The 25,040-nt window shown below is 35.2% G+C and overlaps 1 protein-coding gene across 9 annotated transcripts in view; it reads right to left on the bottom strand.

Annotated features, from left to right (window-relative positions):
* MEF2C (myocyte enhancer factor 2C) overlaps window positions 1–23,594 on the bottom strand; it is a 160,954-nt gene extending 137,360 nt beyond the window's left edge. For 3 of the 9 annotated variants that reach the window (XM_046000018.1, XM_046000017.1, XM_046000023.1), the window contains exon 1: window positions 22,820–23,587. The gene's annotated coding sequence lies outside the window, so the exon portion shown is untranslated. Of the gene's footprint in view, window positions 1–22,819 lie in introns of all 9 variants that reach the window. The other 6 variants (XM_046000025.1, XM_046000026.1, XM_046000028.1 and 3 more) reach the window with 5 other exon arrangements.
* Between the last annotated feature and the right edge of the window lie 1,446 nt (window positions 23,595–25,040).

Here is a 25,040-nt window from a genome sequence, read left to right as displayed (position 1 = left end):
TCTGTGAATTATTTCCAGAATCCCCATGCAGTAACAATTGAGCCTTTTATTTCCTGTTTTATCAGAAAATGTAGAACCAGCATACAAGAAATATCAAGGAGATCAAGGAGAATGTCATTTAACATATGAGAGTTCCTATATTCTATAGGAACTATATGCAATATTCTATAAAAGAAAACATTTGTTTTTTCACTTTCCTGTATAATATCCCAGTTCAGTTCAGAGAAGATAGAATATTATGTATCTACTGCTTCTTCACTAGGCTGATATAATTACTTGTAGATATTGCAAAGTGCTGGAAAAGAAAAACTTCTTTTTGCCGATAAGGTATAGGGATAAAGCTCATGGCTATGAAGGCCTCAGCTAGAAATGGTATTTAGGAAGAAGTCTAAAAATTTGAGGATTTTTTTTTTTTGGGGGGGGTGGGAATAAATTTAGTAGTGTTCAACAAGAGATATAGTTCTTTTTTTTTTTTCTTTGAGAACAGAACAAATATATGGGATACTACAAGGAACAATACTTTCCTTACACAACTGAATGAAGTTCTCGAGTGCATTCTACAATAAAATTTTTAAAAATCTTATAGGTCTGGGGCACCTGGGTGGCTCAGTGGGTTAAGCTTCTGCCTTCGGTTCAGGTCATGATCCCAGGGTCCTGGGATCGAGCCCCACATCGGGCTCTCTGCTCAGCAGGGAGCCTGCTTCCCCCTCTCTCTCTCTCTCTCTCTGCCTGCCTCTCTGCCTACTTGTGCTCTCTGTCTGTCAAATAAATAAATAAAGTCTTAAAAAAAAATCTTATAGGCCTTATCCTTTCATTAAATACTTTCTCCAAGACGGGAAGAGTATAAATTTCCTTTATGCAATGGAAATAAGTTATATTTTTATGGCCAATTCAACATTCAAATAATGAATAGAAACACCAATGAAATGCTATGTTCTGCAAGTAAGAAAAAAGCAGCAGTTTCTTCTATGTAATGGAAATATATTGGATTTTACAGTAGATTCAACATTCTAATAATGATAAGTGCCAATGAAATGAATGAAGTACCTTCTAATTTTCTTCCACATCCCTCAAGGCTGGAAAAAGTACAACCCTGCCACTTCTAATGTGAACAGGTGACTAAATGAATGAAACTATTACTTCGTAGGGTTTTTTTCTTTCTTCTTTTAATGGTAAGGTAGTTCTCAAGCAACCTTCTCCTTATTACCAGGAAGCCATGCCTGCCGGCCACTATGCTAGATGGGTCCATTCCCTGTTTCCTCAAACATTTTCCCTCTCTAGAATCATAAAACAAAATAAACTCTGTTTTGTTGTGGTTGTTTAGAAAGTATAAACTTTTCCATCTTAAAAAAATGCCATATTCCAGAGCATAACTTTCAGACACAATCTTAGATCATGTCTGTATACCAATGCGGCCTGAATGGGGTGGACAGACTCAGTCAGCAGAGCTCTGCAGTTCTGATCTGGAAGCGTCAGCCTTACCACGTGCGTGACATTAAGATGATCCACAACAATCCTGCAAGACTACATTTTAAGTAGAGCTTCCAATATGCTGTGGTTGGCATGACCTAATTTTGGCTCAAAAGGTACATTTTTTTCTCCTCTGGGTTTTACTGACTACACATTGGAGAAAAAAATATGTTCTTAAAGGTATTCTTATTCTTCCCTTTCTTAAGGAAATTTAGGGAATTCAACAACTGTTGGCCTCTGGCTAATTTACACATGTCTTTTTCCAGCTCGCCTACATCTTGACCCCTCATGCCAAATATTTTAGACAGTCTATTTATAAAGTTCATCACTTCCCCTGTTATTTCATCTTTAGAAATGCCAATAATTTAGAAACTGGAATGATACAGCTGGTCTCATGAACTGGGAAAGGGAAGATTCTATGGAAGAAATAATGTTCCTCTTGCAATTTAAGAAATCAATTTTATTTATTTTCTTCTCAATTTTATGGTTAAGAGGGAAATAATGCTAATATTCTGTATCTACTTCACCTTTGTGTTCAAAGATAATTCAAAGTTCTAAAGATTTTGAATGTTAACAGTAGTCTTTAACTCTGCCTGCACATTTGAATCACTTCAGATATTTTTTAAAAAGTCCTGATACCTAGACCCCTCCAGACCAATGAAATCATAATCACTGAAGTTCGTTATCCAAAATTGTTTTTTTTTAAAAAGCTCTCCAAAAAGTCAAATGTAAAGGCAGATCTGAAATCCACTGTACTAAGTGTTCCTAGAAAGTAACACCACAATACAGCTACATTGTAGAATGCATTATCTTATTTGAATATAGCATGTTCTTGAAATTTACTAGTTTTATCTGCTTATGAGTTGATTTCCATGAAAGAGCTTCTCAACTATTTCATGATGCGAGAGAAAAACTCATCTGGATAACCTCAGTGACTCTGAATAGTTGCAATCATAGAAAACTCTGACTTTCTGAGATCAAATAGTTTTGAGAAACATGCCCCGTTCTTGCAAAACCAGCGTTGGGAGACGTTCAAGGGCTTACAATCACTTGTTTTCACCTAGATCCTACTGAATCTTTGGAGGATTTCAAATTGCATTTAAAAAAATTAATCTCACCTTATGGTATTTACTGACTTGTAAATCTCTAATAAAACACTAATTGAATTCAATGCTGTATACTTAATTTACTCAAGGTGATAATTTTCTAATTGTATGTGTGATGTTAATGTATTATCTATTTGAGATCAAACTCAGTACATTTTATGACTTTCAAAAAGTCAACCCCTTAGATCAAAGCTCTCAATTTTCATAACTAATTTAATTCTCTACCCTAGTCACTGGGAAATGATACAATCAAGCAGTGTAGCCCTATTCCCTCTCCTTCCTCCCAATATGAAATTGGGCTTTTTCATGAAGAATCTGGTTTGTGGAGGTAATGCAGTCTAGCAGCTGCAATGAGAAATTTGTTTATAGATTTGGAATTTTATTCCATTATATAACCAAGACCACCATCTAAACTTCTAAACTTCCTTACATAAAATTGCATGTGGCTCATTTTACAGTAAGGCTTATGAAATGATGCAACATTCTTCTAATGTAACTTGTGGAACCACTGTATTTATTTTCTTGTCATGTCTTCCCTTTACTGCCTTCGGACATACACAGAGAAACTGGTGTGAGTGTGTGTGTGTGCGTGTGCACGCACATGTGTGTTATATGTTTGTTTGGCAACACAGAAAAACCAAGTCCCATCTCCTGGATTCTGTTTCTTCTAAGACTGTGGTTTGCTACGTCTTAAAGGTTTGTTCTCTTCTATTACAGTCCCTTCAACAGAGCACTTTAAAAATACCTAAAGTTTGGATGTCTGGGTGGCTCAGTGGGTTGAAGCCTCTGCCTTCGGCTCAGGTCATGATCCTGGGGTCCTGGGATCGAATCCTGCATCGGGCTCTCTGCTTCTCGCGGGAAGTCTGCTTCTCCCACTGCCTCTGCCTCTATCTCCCTGCCTTTCATGAATAAATTTTAAAAATCTTAAGGAAAAATAAAGTACCTAAGGTTTATTTTTCCTAGGGGTAAGGCATCCCTGAAGTACTTTTATTTATCTGTTTTTGCTTTTTTAGAATAAGGAAAAAAAGATAAATACCACTTGAAGTTTTCTTTAATTTTAGTAAAAGATAAATGTTGAATCTCCACTGCATAAAGTATCTGTGTGGTGGTACCTCACGGCTGGTGCTCTTCTCCCTCATTCATGACTTAGTTCCATCCCTTGTCAAAACAGTGAATTGCAGGGGAGGGCCTGGATCAGACCATCCTTCCTTTCAGCTGTGTCTAGGAAATAGGGCATGAGTGGGAGTGGAGCAGGAGCAAGTCCTCCAAGTTACCTCGAGATCCGTAACAGTGAGGTTTTCTGTCATGCCAGAGAATGGAATGGGGATTAGCTAGGTTCTTCCCACTACCCCTCATAGCTTTCATCAGCTGTCCTCAATAGCAACAGAACCTAAATTCCTGGACAAGGCCTGGGCACCTTCTCCAAATGGGGAGGCAAAAAGAATATGGCAGGTCATATAAAAAACTCATACAATTCTGTTACGCTTTCAGAGGGGAGAGAATTTTAAAAATTCCCTTTTCCAGGATATTTTCAGGATTTGACTCATCATTTGAAACTCACCTTAGGTGTCCTTTTTTCTACTGAAGACTGGCCTGACCACAAGTCATCTCTCAAAAAAAGCCGAACATTTTTATCTCTGAAACATTCCTTCAACATACTGGCATTGTAGCATTTATCACATTACACTCCTAATTGCAATTTCGCATGTTCATCTCCCTCATCAGACTGAATTCCTCAAGGACCGAGACGCCATCTTTCCCTTTTGTATCCCTAACACCTAGCAAGCCACCTCCCATGACACACTTGCTGAATGTACTGGCAGATTAATTAATTAATTCGTAGTTGATGTCCAAGGGGAAATGTTGAAAAGAACAGCAGACATTTTATGGACAGAGTTATATGCTTATTTGTTTCTTTAACTTCTAGGATGCATGGAGTTTTATGACTAAGTTCAAGATTCACGTTTATCTTCTTCTCAATAGTGTCTCTTACTCAGGCCTCACATTGATGTCACCCAGGCAGCTTTGAAAAACAGCAATGACCACACAGCACACCAACATAATCCAATCTGGAGGTGGGACCCAGGTATCAGTATTTGCAAAAAAAATCTCCCCAAAGGCTCGTCAGCCAGGATTGAGAATCCCTGCACTAAATTAACTGTATAAAGGACTCCCAATGTTTTATACCTATAAATATATGTCTTTTAACATATACTTTTAACTTTATATGTCATTTAACATATACCCAAGATCAATTTCAACTCAGTTTTTGAATGGATTCTGTTTGTAAGAAATTGCTAGTTGATTTTAATCCTTGTTTGATCAAAAATTTTTAAAAGGCCTTTGAAATGCAATATTAATTATATCAAAATCTTCTGGAAATATTGTTAATAACCTTATGTAATTATCTTTTATAGAATTATCCAACAGCTATGACTTCCTCCTCAGTGTTTGGGTAATCTGGGCCTTTATAGTGAATACTTGTTTCCTGTATATTTCGAACTCAAATGGATACTAAATATAAATCCGTTGTTTCATGAAGTCTTAGGAGTGTGCTTTACAGTTCGAAGTTTCTAGGAGGGAATTCAAATAACTGTAGTCAAAATAACATTAGGAAGTAGGCATAACTAGCCTCGGTGGTTTCATTACTAAGAGAGGGATAAACACTGAGCATTACCAGTGGCCCTTAACATTGCATAAAGCACACAAACCTTTCCCTGTCAGTGGGCACCATAAAATGACGGGAAGGCTATTTATCACTGTAACCAATTAATTCCAAATCACCCATCTAATTCCCAAATCTTCAAGTCACATTTCTAATAAAAACATTTTAAAATACAGAAAACACAGGTTATTCTGGTGTTTGTACTGTAATCCAAATAGCATTTGATTCTCTTCAACAGTGAAATAAAGCAGTACCAAATGCAGTTACTAAAATCCACTGGAAATTTGGCAAGGAAACCACGTCTGAAAAGATATGGTAGCTGTTAATTTTGAAGTCTAAAGTGCATACATTTGGTGAATCTGAGTCCAGTTTGACCTCTGACCTCTCTACCCTCACATCTAGTCAAGAGCATGGTAACACTTCTTTGAAAAAATAAGAAAACTGCTTATTAGAGGAAAGGAAGTTAGTATTATTCCTTATAATAAAAATTCTAAAACTGATCCCTTTACATTTTTCAGAATGTATTTTACTGAACACAGAAATATTTAGCCAAAACTCAAAGCCATGCATTGGATAAATAAACTTGGTATAACATTTTTTAGTTTTCAAATATAATAGAAGTTGTTCTAATGTGTCAGTATTTCATATCTCTATCTGGTTTTAAGGTATTGTTTGTTTTCTGTTTCAACTACAAAGAAGTTAAAAGGTGTGCTCTAATTCAAATTCTCCAAAATATCTATCTGCACTAATAGGCTAACTCCTAAAAAAGTTAAATATCCATTTATAAACTCTTGTCATACAACTCACATTCTTAAATTAAAACTATATAAATTACATGATTCCTGCAAGTAAAGATTAAAAATCAAAACAGCTCAAAAAGTGAGAAGCAAACTGGAGGTGGGTAACATAAAACTAGATGCTCACATTTCAATTTAAAGCTATTATTGTAACTGGAAAAAATCAGATTTTCACCAATAAGAATAAGACATTCCTTGTGAAAAAAAGATCTATAAAATAATTGACAAGATACATTTTTTTCCCTCTAGGTTAACAATATATATATATCATAGACAAAGAATTAATTCGCTTCTTTAATACAGTACCAACATATCTCATAAATGTAGTTTATGAACATTTCATTCTGGGATTCCTGAATACTTTTCCCCAAGATGCCATGCAAAATTAAGTATCTATAGTTAGGTCATTTTTTTTTTTTTTTCTTATTTAATTGATGAGATCACGTATGTGAGATTTTGGCTTACTGGATAAAGAGTGGACTTTGGAGGCTGATTATCTGGGTGAAGTTCTAGGTCTGCCATTAACAAAGTGGATAACGAGGTAAATGGCTTAGATTTTTGGTTTTTGTTTGGTTTGTTTGCCTCAGTTTCTCCACCTGCAAAATGAGGATAGCAACAGTGCCTATCTCATAAATGAGTTAATGTATGTAAAGCCTCAAGGCCTTAGAACATGCCCAAATACACAATAAAACTCTAAGAACATGTTAGCTGTGATCATTATTATCTAAAAATAGTTGTAATTAGATTACTTTCAAATTAATAATACATGCCTTTTACATATCTAAAAGTTATTAGAATTATTAATGATACCTTTAGTAGTGATGCTGGGTAAAGCGGAATTCCTAAGTCATAGTTGAAAGTATCAATATATTTATAGAAGATCAGTCTTACTTCCAACCACCAAGCCAGCATGAATTGAAAACCAACTGGTCAACATATGTTGATGCAGATGGAAAAAGGATACAACTGTCTTTAAATTCCCCAAAGAAAGCTGACTGGTGAGCCTTCTGGTCACTGCAGTCCAACCTATCATTACCCGTGCAGAGAGACTCTTTGAAGGGTTTCTTAGTCTATGAATAATACATATTTTGGGGACAACTTCACAAAAATAATCTGTCTTTACCCCCAAAAGACCTATGACTAAGCAAATGCAAAGAAAGAATTATCTCCCAACCACAAAAGAGGGTGGCACCCATGTCAGAAATTGAGGCAACTGGCAAAATTAAAAAAAAAAATTTTTTTTTGAATTAAAAAAATAGTAGAAACAACAAAAAAATGTTTTTGAGATAAACTGGCCCCACAGTTCACTTCCTAGAGAACCAGGAAAAATTTAAGTTTCAAAACCACATTTCCCTTAATTTTTAAATATAAAATTAGGGAAAAAATCAGATTCTTTTTCTTTTTAAGATTTTATTTTCAACAAATCTCTATACCTAATGTGGGGCTTGAACCCACAAGCCCGAGAACAAGGGTCACATGCTCTACAGACTGAGCCAGCCAGGCGCCCCCAGATTCTTTCTTTATGAGGCATCATTAAGTAAAAGAGCCTACCTTTTTAGAAGATCTGGTATTTAAAAGTATTTCACAGGGGAAACCATATTGCTAAATGTTCTTTAGTTCTGTGAATCTCACTAAGAGGAGCAAGTCTTTTTCATTCCCAATGAAATTTAGGATTGTATTTACACTTGGAGTGATAGAGGATTTTAAGGATTAGTTGTTCAGAATACATATAATTAAGTTTGCTCATGGAGTTTTGTCTCCAAATGATCGTATGTATAATCAAATTGTAGCAAAAGAAAAGATTCTGGTTGTTCTCTAATCCCTGACTTCTGTCCTAATACCAGCAAGTTAGTTAGCGAGGCCAAATCTACCATCTTGTAATATGCAACAGCAATTCTTCCCAGTCCCACTTACTGATGGCTCTGGGAAGAGAAGAGGTTCTGACACCCCATGGGAATTGATCAAACATTCTTTTAGTTCACCACCCGTGATTCCTGGTGTAGAGTAGCATTTTTATCCCAATGGCAAACATTCAGGATTACCAAAACCAAAACAATTCAAGTACCAAGACTAGGCAAAAAGTAAAGCTATCTGACATATAAAGTCATGGATAAATTAAAATGCTGCCAGGAAAAAGTGAACTCCAGAACTGTCCTTTATCACTCGTCTTAAATATATGTGCCCTGTTCATATCTCAAAAACATTACAAAATCAACATAAGATAGATATGATTACATTGCTATATTTGAAATATCATGAACCAGGATTCCTCTTTCTTTAGGTATTATGGAAACTTCCTACAACAATCACTTAATACAACTCTAGACAGAAAATTTATTTAGCAATTAATCAAGATGATGTGACAACAGAGCCAATGAGTTCTAAGTAAATTATTTTCTTGCTAAATGTGCAAAGTGTTTGCAAAAAAGCTTCTTAATTTATATTGCTTGCGTTGTCCATGTGACAATGTATCAGTTTCATAATCAGAAAATTTTGACAGAAATTATGCCTTAAAATGTTTTTCGTAAATTTTCTTTATGCAGAAATCTAAGAACTAATTTTCCTATATAAATATGTATAATTAATGCTTAATTTGTATAGATCACTTGTTAATGTAGCTTCTGTATTTTCAGTTTTAGCTCAAGTGAATTATAACTTTGATTAAAAAATATTTAATTCTCCTGAACTCTGAACTGCTCTTCATATCAAAAATTGTTTAAAAAATCTAAAATTGGCACTTAGGTTCATTTTTATTTCATTTTATTTTTTTAAAAGATTTTATTCACTTATTAGAGAGATAGAAAGAGACCACAAGTAGGCAGAGCAGCAGGCAGAGGAAGAGGGAGAAGCAGGCTCTCCGCTGAGCAGGGAGCCCGATGTGGGGCTCGATCCCACAACTCTGGGATCATGACCTGAGCCAAAGGCAGCCGCTTAACCAACTGAGCCACCCAGGTGCCCTAGCACTTGGGTTCATTTTTAAATCTTCAGTTCTCGGAGATATGTAAATAGCATGATCTAGTATACAAATAATATACAGAAAGTAAATGTGTCCATTATCTATCCGCATGTGCCTTTATATATATATATATATATATATAGTAGATACTTACAACACATACATACCTAAAAGTTCAAATTGTGCTAACTCATTTATTTCAGGAATGCAGGTTTTCACTGCTCAGATTTTTTTTTTTTTTTAGATTATTTATTTATTTATTTGACAGAGAGAGAGGTCACAAGTAGGCAGAGAGGCAGGCAGAGAGAGAGGAGGAAGCAGGCTCCCCGCGGAGCAGAGAGCCCGATGCGGGGCTCGATCCCAGGACCCTGAGATCATGACCCGAGCCGAAGGCAGCGGCTTAATCCACTGAGCCACCCAGGTGCCCCGCTCAGATTTTTTTATTTGTATAAAACCAGAGAAATTTTTTCTATGAAGACAACAACTGAATTTTTATTTAGAATGGTGGATAGGAATAGAGACACCCTAATAAATAAAAATTAAGTTCAGAAATATTCACCTGCATATTTAGAATGATGCGAATATCTTCAAAAGAAAAATGTCACAGTATTTTGAGATTATACAGTTTAATGTGTCTCTATACAGAATAACAATAATTCAATAGTTGAACTGCTTTTGGTCTAATTTAACAATGTCAAACACTTAAGGAAACCAGTATTATCTTTCAAGTCAAATAATTGGTATTTATGATGCTAAACAGTGTATCACAATATTCTTGAAATAAAGCTTGATTAGAGTAGAAAAGTAGGTTTGTTTTTAGTATAAGGTATGTATGTAATGATTATGAAGTAAATTTGATAATCGGAAATCTGGTTTTTTGTAAAAATCTTTGTTTTATTTTAAACCTTCCCATAAAAGTCTACCCTTAAATTTAAATACAATACATTCTGTTCATCATTAAAGAGGTTTATGAATTTTAACCATTTTTTTTTTCAGTAAAGAGTAAATATTTGGTCAAAATATGTTTAGAAGAATGCTTTTGGTCTATGACTATTATAAAAGTTTCTTAGAAATCTCTTAAAGGCTGAGTACAATAAAACTAGGGCAATGCATATATTCTCAGTTACTCTTAAAAAAAACCTGTAAAAGTGACTATAGTGGCATGTTCTGACACATTCTTTTCATAAACCGAACCCTGTTAGTGACAGCAGAACAGATTGTGTGCATCTGCTGGGAATGAGCCAGATGACAGTGGAAAAACGCACATGGATACCTTGGCACAGCAAATAAAAAACGGAGAAAAAAAGACCTGGAAGAGAAAGTGCTCAACTTTAATTGAAACATTCTTTCCAACATGATGAACTTCATCCAACCACCTCTTGTAGCTTGTCAATTTTACATATAAGAATGTGTTTTTAAAGGGTCCTTTGTAAGTTAGAGCTGTTTTGTCCTTTTTTAACAGCAAATATTGACTCAGGTTTTAGATTATTTCTTCAAATTGTGGCAAATGTAATAAGCATTAGGGTAGAAAAAGAGGCCAAACCACTCTACCACAGTCTGGTACAAGAATGTTAAACTTCTAAAAACCCTTTCAGGTTGAAGTCAAATTTTAAATATCTAGGTTAAGTTTTGAATTATGTGGGTATTACACTGCCAAGTGCTAGAGATGCCACAATCCAAATTTCTGCAAATGTGACTATTGTAAATGCTGCTTACACTCGCTAGTTCTACAATATTTTATTTTATGCTGATCAACCATAGTATTGTTTAAACAGTTGGCTCAATGGCACTAGAGGTCCATCCATAAAAACAAATGTGCTTCTATAAATCATATCGGGAAGTTCTCTTGGATACTCTGATTACAATGAAAATTTATTCTATACAGTATACAATGCAAATTTTAAACTGGAGACGAAGTTGTTTAATAGATTAGTAGTCTGACTGGAGCAGCTGCAGTCAAAAAAAAAATCTGGTGATTAACAGCCATTTTCCAGTAATCATAACCCTGGAAAGGGCTACTAAGCAGGGGGAGGGGGTGCAGATGGGAATAATTCTCTAAGCCCATGTGCCTTAGAGGGCTCCATCATCTTCATGCAGACTTATTATTATTATTATTATTTTTAAATTAAAGCTTTTAGAGGCATCCTTGATTGCAGAGTTGGGAGCTGTCCATGCTGTTTTACCATAGGGAAGTCCACTCTGCAAGTATTCCTTGCACTGAGCACTCTTTAGCCCTACATTAAAACAGGGCTAGAAAAGAAAGCTGAAATGCAAGGTGCACACTAGAGGGGCATTATTCGAGTGTGAGAATAATTCTAAGGGCTAATACCCCACAGGCTGTCTAAACTGGGCAGGCCTTGTCGACATTACCTGTCATCCAAAATATGAATTTCTTCGAGAAATTAAGTGAATATAAAAGCTGAGCAAAGAAGTGGTAAACAGATGCTGAGACCAGAAATAGTCCCATTTCATCCACATCCAACCCAAATTTGTTTACTTTTGTTATTAGAATGTGTAATTCTCGGTAAAATTCTGCATTTTCTGTACGATTTTATATTTCTTCTTACATGTAGAAAAATACTCAAGATAAGTTCATTTGTTCATCCTCTCAAAGTTGATAAACTATAATTAAAATAAATAATCTCTTAAATTTGGAACAAGAAAGATGATAGGAATGTCACTTATTTTTAACTATTCAATTAAAAATGTATTTTATCTTTACAAATAAATACAGGTCATTAATTTATTCAGCTATTGTCTCTAGAATACCTATTATAGGCAAGAGTGACTGTGAAGGAACAGAAAATTGAGTAAAATGAGCCTCATTCTTCATTAATTAATTATGTCTCCACATGCAATCAAAACTGGGTAATAAAAAATTAAATAAAAAAAAGAATACTAATGTAGTCCTCAAAAGCGGATAATACTAATGTAAAAAACCCCAAAAACCCATGACAAAAAAAAAAAAAAAAAAAACCCAAAACAAAAAACCTTTAGAATTCTTGGTGAGGCTGTCTTTACAGTTAAAACCACCTAATAACTTTATGTACATCAAACTCGTTATCCAAACTGAATTTTTATCAAAACTAAGCCATGATCTATCTGGAATCCAGAACTTTCAATAAATGACTTTTAAAACTCATAGATGAATTGTTATGTTTCTTTGGTCCCATTTCCGGTTCTAAAAATAATATGATATTTAACAACATCTGATCTGTGAAAGGTTTTGAGTTTCTTGGAGAAAAAACTATATTGTTCTTAGTAGACATTAACATTGACCCAACAGCATCTTGAAAGTGACCCAATTTTAATGGTATGAAAGTATTATCAGAAAAAAAGTTCAAAATAATTATCCCGTCAAGCATTTCTAAGTGGTCATCATTGGAAGGAAGATAAAATGATTAAAACATAGCATAGTGCTATGATAATTTGCTAATTACTGACCACTTACATTGTGCTTTTGAATGTATCATCCTGTTTCATTCTAACAACTCTAAAATGTGGGTAGTATTATCATCCCCATTTTACAGATGCTGAAACTGAGGCTTTCTGGTGGACAAAAAACTTTCCTAAAGCCATTAACCAATAAATGGGGGGCTGGATTTTTGAGCCCACTTTGGTTCTTACTCTTAACCATTACTCTCTATCGCTTAAGGGCATTTTTCTTAAAGAGCACATATGTGTATATGTATATAATTAAACAAATGATATTAATATGGCACTGGGTCTTCAAACTTTTTATGTTTGCGAATCAAGAGACCCGATTTTCTCTTTCTCTTTCATTCATCTCAATCTGTCCCTTACTCTCTTTGCTCTCCTCCACTTAAAACTATCCTGCCCCGCCCTTTACACACACACTCACATCTTGGAGTTTGGCCCAACACTTCACAAATATTATGAAAGCCATAATTTGGTTCAAAGAGTCCGATAACTGTAACACCTCCTGAGACTTCACAACACTGTGGATATTTGCTGTAGATATACCATCCACTGACTCTAAAGCTGTCGGCAGTTCCTTACAAAGGTGTCATCATGTAGCCTTTGCTGTTTCAAGATCAGTGTTTAGCATGACATAGCATTGGGCTTGATGAACCACATCAATCTCTCAAGTGTAAGGAGACATTCTACAATCTCATGTGTAGTCGAATCCAGTTGAAAGTATACTTGCTTTATCACAATACCAAATGTTTTGAAGCAAGAACAGAACTCAGGAGAGAATCCAAAAAAAAAAAAAAAAAAAAAAAAGAGGAGAAAAAAAGGATGAAGTCAAGAATTCTTTAAGATTTGAAGCTATAAAATGGGAGCAGGAAAAAAAATTACATAGAGCTCACACTAACTCAAAAAGATCTAACAGTCCTAAAAAAGACAATGACCATTCATCTCAACTAAAGGTCCATAGGAAAACAAGCAATGGGACTGAGTAGCTTACCCGGTCCTTTACAAATCTATTAATGTCATCATAGGAATTTATTTTTGGTTTATGTAAAGGGAGAAAAACTCAAATGTGAAAGAAAAAAGTCATCATTTCCCCCACCCTTAACTTATATAACGTATACAAGACTCTGAGACATCTTCAGATAAATACTAGAAATGATTAAATGGACAAACTTTTTTTTTTAGATAAGGAGGTTGTTAGTCTTCGCTTAGTTAAGAAAAATAATCCTAATGGAATTAGGACTGGATTTATATGTTTTTAACATACGAACTGTTGAAGGAGAAGGGTGAAAAGACCTCCTTACTCAACCATAGAACCTTTACCTACAAAGCCACCGAAAACTCAATGAAACTCCTTATATGTAAATAGAAATCAGTCTCCTTAAAAAAGTACTTGGTAAGTTACTGGTTATCAGTTTAAAATTTTAATTTTTTTTGCCCAGAGAATTACCTACTATGGAAATCTCCAAGAGATTCATATTTTAAGCAGGTATAGTTTTATAATTTAAATGGCAAAACAATCCATTTTGTATTTAAAATCTTTTATTCAGTACACATATCAAACAATTGAACTTTACAATATGTCTAACAATATTTATTGAGTGGTGGTGATTCAAATTACCCTACAGTTGGGGATAATCCCAAGAAGATAAAGAAGTCTCATACCATATCCTAAATGAAACAGTTTTAAAAGTTGAAACTGGATTTTTAAATAGAGTGTCTAATTTTGTAAACAATGAATGTCAGAAAATTACCAATTCCTAAGTATATATTATCACACGCAAAAAAAAAAAAAAAAGTTTAACATATTTTCTTCTTGCTAAGGAGCCTTGAAAGTGTGCCAGGTGTAGGGCCTTTACTCATAACACCTTTGGCAAGAATAGGTCATTGTGATCATGCTCTTATGAGCTACCTTTTACATTTTAAGATAATTTCTTGATACTTTTCTTAGGAAACACTTGGAGCCACAGAAAAATTGCTGCTAGGTATTTAAAATTAATTTAAATGATCTCTTATCTATTTTAAAGAGAAATAAAATTAAAGTACATATAACTGTTTGTCTCACTTTGTTACTTTTATACAGGCAATTAATAACTGGTTGTGTGGGTTAATGAATAAACTAACATTTATGTACTATTTGTATACTATTAAATCAATAATTCAGTTTAAAAATAAGTTGGAACAAATATTTTATTACATAGTAACATTTTCTACTTAAGACTTCATACATTTCTACAAGAGGAAGCTAGTTTTAGAGAGGTGTTCTGGCAATAATTTGTCTACTTTATACGAATAAGAATTCTGCTACTAACTGAAAGGAACCATGGCTGCTAAAAATTATTTTTTAATACGATATTTAAAAATCACATTGGTATCGGTTGAAAATGTAACTGGTAATTAAAGACAGTTATAACAATTTTTTTTTATTTTAAAAGGAGAAGTATGAGTTTTCAGAGTAAAGTTTCAAATGCAAAGAATATTAATGCAAATATTTAGAAGTTGATTTATTTTGTATGTAATAAGCACATTACTTACATTGTACTTTTGACACGAAGAACATAAACCAAATCTGAAAACTAAAACCTATATTCTCCCTCTTTGTACTCTGTATTTTGACCTAGTAATCACTAAAACTGTGTTTATCAATAAAAATTACTGTAGTGCCACATACTGTAGTAGAACATTGCTATTTCCTCAGATAAGTACAAAAAAAACCCACTCCACATTAATTTGCATCACAAAATGACCTAACATATCTGGAGTATAATGCACAGGCCTTATTGAAAAGAAACCATTATATTTTTCTCTGCAAAACAAAAAAAGTACAGATATCTGACTAGGCCTGCGTGTGCTGGAGGAGGGGAGTTGGGAAGAGGTCTCATTTTCTATCTTACACCTATTGTTTTATGCATTCTACACTGCTATATGGGAAGAGAAAGGAAACATACTGAATCCACTTTGCAGTTAATGTCTTAGTGATTTAAGAGGCAGAATTTTCAAGTTAAAGAGGGGAAATGTTCTGCTTTTCCTTTCCCAAAGCGATTGCCCAGGAAGAAGGCCTTGTGCTCCTTAGCCTACGCAAGGGGAAAAAAGGACATTACTTCGGGCTGAAATCACTCCGAGACAGAAGAGGGGAAGTTTATGATGTGGCACTGTGCACTGTATCTGGTCTGCAGCCAGGAAGTTTTCATTCTGTAGCGCTGTTGCCAGTACCTGCCCTGCATATTCAGAAATAAAAATATACCAGGGCTCTACCTCAGAAACTGTGGATGTTACAGAGAATTAAAAGAGTTTATTTTTCTTTCTTTCTCCTGAGTATAATTACTGTTTTTAAAAAGAAAGAGCTGAAACTATAGTAACTGGAGGGTTTTTTTTTCCTTTTTAAACTCCTCAAACTACCTTCCCACAAAGCCATTTAAGTTAAATGGTACATTTACAGACTCACCTACATGAAAGATATAACTTAAAACATCTGCTCAGACATGTACATTCTGTTCTGATATAAAGAACGTGGCAAAATAATTGAAAAATAGAAGGCCATTATTTTCTTAAAATGTGTGTCTTCTGTGTATGTGTGTGTGTGTTCATTCATTAAAGAGATTTTTGACCGCAATTAGGTAGTCGGTCCTATAAAGGCTTCCTTGTGTGACCATGATTTCTAAAAATAAAATGCTCCAGTGAATATTTCTGCTAAATAATCACATCTTCAAAAATTACTTTAAAGAAATCCCAATGCCTCATGTTGCATTAAGCAATAATACTGGCCTTCCATAATAAGCCTTGGTTGCACACCTTATGCATGGTCAACAATTAATTAGGAGGTTAAAAGAAAATCATGTTTACTCTATTAAATAGTGGACTAATTTTCCTGTCTGTCCCCACTTATTTACATTAGTAAATCTACTTCCTAATTTTGCAAATAAATGAGCATATCTAAGTCAAAGCTGCCTATCTTCGGGGTTCGGAAAAAGATACATTCTCGTGCTATCATTCTAACTTGCTGAAAATCATAGATGTGTAAAAAAAAGAGAGGTAGTTTTAGCTATTTTAAAAAAAACACTTCTCATTCTATCAAAAGACCATATCCATCACGTTTTAAATCCTGTATGCTAGAGACCCACAGTATCTGAGAACAATTTTTATGAATTCTTCATGTGCATCTTATCTATGACAACAAGATACAAGAGGAAAACCAGACCATGCTCAGGATGCTCTTTGGAAAAAGCATGTTCTCACCGGGGACTGCCTCAGAGATCAGTTTCTCCAGTCTCTAAAAACAAGTTTAAGGTGCTTCATTTAAATCATTAGGAGAAGATCTGCACTGTCATTCTACATGAATCGCAACCACTTGCAGGATGAACAACATTGCTCCATTCATTTAAAATTTACAACATTAAGAATTAATAAAGTCTGTATAACATCTGCATTATTAAAGAGTAATGATTCCTGCAGAAATCTGCCCGTAATAGGTTTACTGTTTTTATCACTTGTAATGTCACCAATTTTCTCTATAATGTCCTCAAAAGATTTTCTTCGTATGTACTTTGAACTTTGTTTACACCGGCTATATTTTAAAAATAAATATACAGATTTAACTTGGGTAATATAATGACAATGTACAAAAAATACATTATGGTGATGACAAATGAATGTTACTGATATTATCACCTGACCAAAACATGAATTTATATAACGGGTATAATTTCCATACTTAATAGTACCATGACTTTTCTTTTTGCAGTTAATGTTAAAATAGTATCAAAGAAATGAGAGAATACTATATTGGATAGTCTTCTTATAATATTTTTTACAACGGTATTCTTTGTTACAGAATTTTAATTATTTTTCTTGCACAGACAAAAACAACTAACATAAGAACACTGATGTTATCTACTTATTCTTGAAAGAGAAAGGTAGGGAATGAGTACTTCTAGCTCCTTTTACTTCTTTTACGCCTCAATATATCTGTGAAATAGTTACTATTGAATTCTTGTTTTGAGCAAAATTAATTTCAGTGCACTTTACAGAAGTTACTTAATATTAAAATTATAAACTTTCATAGACTTTTTTCAACATTCAGTGTGAGAAAGGTTATCAATAAGAACTGCTTAAAAAAAACCTAGCAGTTTCTTTGCTCACTAACTATATCAGACTATTAGAAATTATTTTCTTTCTCATGCTGTTATTCACTTACACACTGCATATTTGCTTCAATTCTCCAAGGGAAGAAATCTGGCTCTTGTGGGAAAAGTCCACCCCTTTCTACATGTTTCCTTCCTTAAATGAAAGGAACACACCCCCTTACATTCTTTGAAATGTGTCCAACATGCACAGAATTGCACTGTATTATTGACCAAATTAGCAAATCTTAAATGAGAGTCAAATATTGTTAAAATGATATGTGCTTTGAATCAGGAGGACTAAATGATACAGACACAGATAACAGAAATGAACTATGTTCACTCTAGTATCTACATTTGGATGCTGAGACCCCTTGTAAGTGTCAGTGGAAGAAATGTGTCACTGTTTTTGTGCACATGTATGTTGTATGACAACTAAGGAAGAGGCCCACAAATGTTACAGGTTTTTGAGTGTATCCTTTGAATTTTAGACCCATTAGAGGAATGCCTCCTCCCTTTCATAAATATTTTAAAGAAAAAATGTTCAGAAACTAAAGTATCCATCTAAAATACGTACAAGCAGAAAGCTGTCTTTGTCACAGAAGGACAAAAGTATCGAAAGTCTACGCTCATGATGCTAATGACAGAAAACTCACACCAAAGTTGGTATCCACTAACTTCTACCTCATTAAGACAACCTGCTGATCATGAGAAGTTACGTTCTAACGAGTCTTCCTTCTATTGTGTAGAATAATACCCTCACCAGGCACGTTTTTTGTTATTTTCTAATAAAGTGATAGACTCCATATTTGTGGGAAATCTATGCATTTATCTTTACTTTTATTTTTCCTAAACTTTTTTCTTTATTCCATTTCACATAGAAATCTGCAGGTATAAAGACATAAAGTTGGCAAATTTTTATATCTTTTAAAATATCTTAATGTTTAAATAAGATGGTTAGTCCCCTTGCAATATGTTCTTTAGGCATTCCCCGACAAACTCAGCTATACAGTTTCCAGGCCTACAAAATGGAAGCTCTACTATTTTGCTTATGGTTTTCACTTAGAATAAGAGTGAATATAAACAGTTAATATATAAACTAGAACTGAAGGTAATAAACTTATTAAAACTTAGTAAGATACTGTTATGGTCAAAGAAAAGCTGCAATGTGTGCCACAAATCCACTCAGATGAAACATCTCATTCAATAGAATTTCTTATCTTATAATAATGCACAGAAAATTAAACACATAAATATTAATTTTATGTATCACAGAAAATGTAGGCAATGAAAATGCAATGTTTACATTTATGGGTGACTCATTAGTGTTTTATTGTGTGAAACACTAGGAGGCATCAGTTGGGTAAAAAAGGACTTCAATTTTTAAAGAAGCAAGAAATTACTGTAGAGTGGATGTGTAAGAAGTTGGGGTTTTCAAAATGTTATTATGTAAACCAAAACTTGATTCTCTGAAATAAACTCTCAAAACATCATATTTTGTTGTAAAGAATAATCTGTACATCACATTCATGGAATACATATAATTTGACCAATAAACACCTATCAAGATATATTTTAAATGTATGGATTCATAACTATGTAATTACACATTTTTATGAAGAATATATTTGGGAACAGAATAACATAATGGCTATTGACTACTATGCATTTTCTGCTCAGTTATTCAATACCATGAGTGTAGGTTTTATTTCTGGCAAATTCTGTTTTGTTGCTCTCCAGAACGCCCCTGAAAATGCCTACTGCATTTAAACCTTATGATAACTGTTTCACATAAGCAGCCAGAACTTGATGTGTGTTCATAAAGAAGTGATGGAACTTAAAAATTTAAGCGATGAAGGTATATATATATATATATATGCATATATATATATATATATATATATATACACATATATATATATACACACAAAGGCTATGTTTTCTCTTACTTCCCTACTGAAAGCCTGTCACTTGAAAACTGAGTTTTCTATTGTTTGACTAGCTCTTCATAACGATGAAGCAACAGGGTTGTGGTATACTTATCTGGCAATCATTTGAAATTGGAGTGTCTTGCCATTCCTCAACAATCAGCTTTTATCTTTGACCTATCAAAATAACATGTGAACTGCGTAATCCGCCTTTTGTAAGGTGCACAGACTCTGTTGTTGCTCCTGGTTTTGTGAATCGCCTCTGTAATCTGGTTTGATTTCCTAAAGATGACAGATCTCGGTGAACAGTCAGGCTTTACTGAGTGCAGGGCAGTCCACGCGCCCATGAGATTAAGGTACAGTGCTGAGGTCGGGGATCTTAATCACCTATCCTTCCACATGCAGCACACAGAGTGAACATCAGTGATTAAATCTTTTCATTGTGTCCAGGCAATCACTATATTCATAAAATGAATATGTGCATTTTTATAAATTTTAGATATTAATCTGCCTGGTGTGTTCTCTGAGGATGTGCTTTTGAAAAAAAGTAGAACTTTAGTGATAATCTCTCTAAAGTCCATTCTGTAACCTTTAATTGCATAGGAAATTCTCCTATGTTGTTTTGAATCATGTCCCTGAAGCCAGGGTTCTCTGTTTAATAACGATTTTTTTTGGTTATTATGTAGCACAAGTGCTATTGCACAGATATTTCCCCATTTTTGTTACTTTCTGAGATTTCATAGACTCAAAACATACCGCATGCAGCATTGGGAAATAAAACCACAAAACATTCTACAATAAACAGAAGAAACTTTTGAAATATAATGTTAACATATGCCAAGGAGTTATTTAGCTTAGCATTTTATAAAAGAAATTTAATACAATAAATCATTTATTGGAAAGATATGGTTGTACTGTTATTCAATCTATTGACTTGGTATAAAAGTGAGGGCCAAGGAAGATATACATAGAAATCTGAAAAATATAAAACATGATGTCTTTTCAGTATTCAATTTTGAATCAACAAACAGTCCATTTCAGTATTGGAATAAACCATTTCAAATTCTGAAAACTGAGTATGTTTATAAAGAAGAAAAGAGGCAAGGTGCAGTAAAGTCCTTGTTATTTAAATTTCATGTATTTAATGTTACATGTTTCTATTTTGAAAAGTTAATGATATATGTGATTGCATACTTTCAAAGTATGAACAGCTCTGAAAAGGTAGAAAATTGACTTTTTAATAGAAAGTGCTCATTGTTTTTTAAACCTAAGAAACCAATTAATATTTAATAAAAGTTAGGTCTTTAATATTGTCTTTGACATGCATACACAGAAGTCAGAATGTAAATCGCGTAATTAATGAGTAAAGGAAAATACTGTTTTTTGTAAGAAGTCTGGAAAATATGTCACAAACACTCCAAAGCTTTGTGAATTACATTATCAAATAACCATAAATTTTTATAAAGTTTAGTAAAACTTGAAGCAAAGATAACTGCCAACTATTGTCTCCTTAACATGACTGGGGAATCATATTTTAAACACTGAGTTTAAAGTGTGCTTTGACGAAAACTTTTAAAATTGAGTTTGTAGTCTACTATATAGCCAAATGTACTTTCCAACAAATAAATTGAGATTTTTGATTTAGAGATCATTTTTCCTCTTGAGATGGGATATTAGATAGGCATATCTCATTTTACCTGTCAAGTTCTGAATCTACTTGCTTTAAACTACTTCTTTTAATTTAATAATTTTATGCATACCCGGGGAGACAAAATATGGTTTATTAACTGCATTATATTTAACTGAAACTGATGGAAAAACAAAAATACTGCTTGTGTCAGACTGATACATACTGAGCATTTTCAAAGACTAGCCAAAACTGGTATTATTTTAAAAGTGAAGTAAGATGTTTCAGTTTCAAATTGGAGAATTGGTGATTGTTAATCTATTTAAAGCTAAACTTAGTATGCAATACGGAGGTTAAACGGGGTTCACAGGTGGTCACATTTCCATGTCCTTCCAAGTCTCTAGGGATTGGAGTTATTATACTCTATATAAACATCTTTACCCTGCAACCACAATGCCACTGCAAGGTGCCGGTGAAAAAGAGGCTGGTCACTTTTTTGGACTGATATAATGAGGTGGCTGGAGCTCCCTTTATAGCACTTAGAAAATATATGCAGTCATTAACCATTTCACAAGACAGTGAATATTAGAGTTAGTATCAGATTCACAATAGTAAAATGCAGTTTGTGTCAAAGCAATTCTCCACTGAGGACCAGTTAAAGAACTGGCAGAGAGCCTGATTCTACCTATTATACTGTCAGCATTTACATATAAAGGTATTTTATACAAAAGACACACATTCCTACATTGTGAAGAAAAGAGCTTTTTCCAAAAAATGATAACTACTGGACCTAGAATAGTTGGAAATGTTTCAGATATAAAATTTCCTTTAAGAATTAATAGCCATATTCTGGGAAGAAGATAACATTAGTATTAAATTTAAATCCTTGCCTAGCATTTAATAATATAATAAACAATATGTTGTGTCTATATATATACTGCCTTTGTGCCAAACTTTATCACTGAGTTTGGTAACTTTCATCCAAAGTCCAAAGAGAAGGCAGTTAAAGTGTTTTAACGTCGTTTCTTTTTAAATAGCTATGAATTTGACTTGACCTGAACAGCAATGCATATACTGAACCCCAATACGAATTGTGAAATGTAGACTACCATGGCCAGGATATTACTTTTTGCCCAAACCAACTGAGAAGCCCTCTATCAAGCCAACACTTTGGTAAGGGAAGGAGATGCACAAAGGTATACTCTGACAGACAGCCATGCTTTAGCTCAAACTAATCCCAAGAATTAGTGGCTCAGAAGCATAACCCAAAGCAAATCAGAGTCATTGGGGGGACTCACAGGAACATCTTTCCACAGTAAACTAGCGGCTAAATCTTAAGGCATGTACTTCAAGGTCACAGAACATTCTGTGAAATATTAAAATCGACCAGGCTCCACACACTCCACCATATCAAACATGCTAATGACGTGAACTAACTTCATGAAACTTTAAACACACTGGTGTGGCAAGAACGAGTCAGGAGTGATTTCAATAACTGATGGCAAACGGATAAGACTATCTAAAAAGTTACTTTCAGCAACAGACCAGGAAATCACGGAATTAAGGAAAAAAAAAAAAGAATGCACAACAAACCTCAACTTCAGCTTTCAAAAAGGCACAGGAATAGACCCAGTGCGGTGGAATATATTGATGCAGATTTCAGAGACAATACCCAGGCTATTTCCATTTCCTCGAGAAATGTCAGAGGTACTTACATGAAGGAAGACCCGATCAGATTAGTCCTTGGGATATTTTCCTTTCTTAAGAGAGAGAGAGAGAGAGAAAAAAAAAAAAAAAAAAAAAACAACAACAATAATCTTTACTTCGTCCAGCCTTGAAGTGTTTTTCCACCTGATTCAAACATGCAGCCACGGCGACCCACACAGAACCTTCAAAGTCAATCCAATAGCAGCCTGAAGATGTCTGGGTGTACGCGTGTGCTCAAGTGTCTGTGACTGTGAGCAGAGCGAGCAGAGAGCTGGAGACGAAGTGTGTGCGCGCGCGGAGGGAGCGCGCGCGGGGGAGGCGCGCTCGGGGCCGCGCATTCGCGCGCGCCGAGGCCGCTCGGAAGAGGAGGAGGAGGAGAAGGAGGAGGAGGAAGAGGAGGAGGAAAAGAAGGAGGAAGAGGAGGAGGAGGAGGAAGAGGAGGAGGAGGAGAAAGTAGCTCTCAGCAGCCGGCCAGATTAAAAGTAACCAGACTCGTCCAGAAAACTGCGTCCAGGAAGGAAGTGACAGAAGACGAATGGGAAAAGGAGAGCCGCTCGCAGCCTTTGAAACATCGCGTAAAAAAGGCGGGGGGGGGGGGGGGGGGGCGGGGGCAGTGGTGGAAGGATATTGAGAGAGGGAGGCGGGGGTGGCAGGGAAAACGGAGCAGACGGGCTTGGGGTTCTAAGCGGCACGTCCTAAGAAGTGCCTCCTGCCTTCTCTTTTCCCTTTATTTTGTCCTTGCCCTTGCCTTTGCCTCCGCCTCGCTCTGCCTTTTCCTCTCCGTCTCTCTCTCCCTCACAATCCCAAACCGTTGACTCTCTCCTCGCGAGCTAGAGAAATCATCAGTTTCACTCTCGCAAAAGGGGGGCGGGACTAGACCTCGGAGCATTTTAATAAAACAAACATACAGCAGTTCCCTCCTCACCCCTCCAGTCTCAACTAGATTGATAAATTACTCCACTACACTACTTTAATTATGTATATGGTATGCAGAATAAATCACTGAACATCAGTACCTCAATCAAGCACTTTTAAATGATAATTGCATCTTGGTGAATCAATCTTTCCATTCCTGACATTTTGCTAATTTTAGTTTTACGGTGGGGTAATGGCACATGCCATACGCAAACCTAATGACAATTCTTTATTGCGCGAAATGAAGACAACATCGCGAGCGGCGGCTCCCTGCTCTCCCCACGCTGCGGCTGAGAACGCTCGGAGAACCATCTCCGGCTGCAGCGCGCTCGCTCCCCGGGGACTCTGCGAGCCAGCCAGCAGGAAAGTCCTTCTAAAGTCGGGATCTTTCCTCTGACCAATAGGAGCGCGACCCTAATAGTTGCTCTTGCGACTTTTCCCCCGTTTGGAGACGCGTTAACCACTTCTTTCTTCCACCGGTCCGAGCGCTCCTGCTACTCACGCGTAAAAGCCACCGTCCAGGATGTCTGCAGCACTCGATTCCAGCACGCTTTTCCTGCACGCCCAGAATACGCGGTTTTCGGCCCAGAAAGGTTGGAGGGCCAGAAAGCGTGCCCAAATACTTCCTATGTGTTAGTAATGTACAAAGCAATAAAAATAATTACCAGTTCTGAAATCTCGACTTCATCGCGGGGCCATGAACTTTCTAATCAGTTTAGAAATATTTACCGAGGCGGCAGCTTCCTCGGAGATTTCCCCCTCCCTCCTCCTACTTCTATCTCTTCCACACCTTACTGGATTTTATCCAGAGCATTAACATGTAAACCAAACCAACTTCCCAAATGCATTAGGCTACCCTATCCGATAGCTGATGACTTCACTTATCCTGAAGAGTTTCAGCTGCACAGGAAGCAGAAATAGAGACTGATAAGGAAGATACTTATGTTAAGGTTTAAGCCCAGTAAACACTTGACCTGACCAGGAAAAAAAAAAAAAAAAAAGATAGGTTAATATTCAAGATTTAGGAAAGGTTTCTAGGGGTTAGACACCTTCCCTCTCTAGCCAATTACACCACACCGAATAAAGCCAAAGATAAAGTACATCAACTAGTACGCAAACCATAAAAAGACAAGATTGTACGCCAGTGGAACTATAGATCATATAAATTGTGTGAATCAAATTAAAAATTTTTAATATTGTGAAAGGAAGGAGGGAAAATACATTCAGGAAATAAAAACGTTGAACGTACAGGAGTAGACAATAGGTGCATACTGAAATATCTAGCTAATTAAAGATATTTCCTCACTTAAAAAA

The sequence above is a fragment of the Meles meles genome, chromosome 3, assembly GCF_922984935.1.
Source record: "Meles meles chromosome 3, mMelMel3.1 paternal haplotype, whole genome shotgun sequence".
NCBI lineage: Eukaryota > Metazoa > Chordata > Mammalia > Carnivora > Mustelidae > Meles > Meles meles.
Note: the sequence above shows the minus strand (reverse complement) of the source record. Positions and strands in the feature narration are given on the sequence as shown.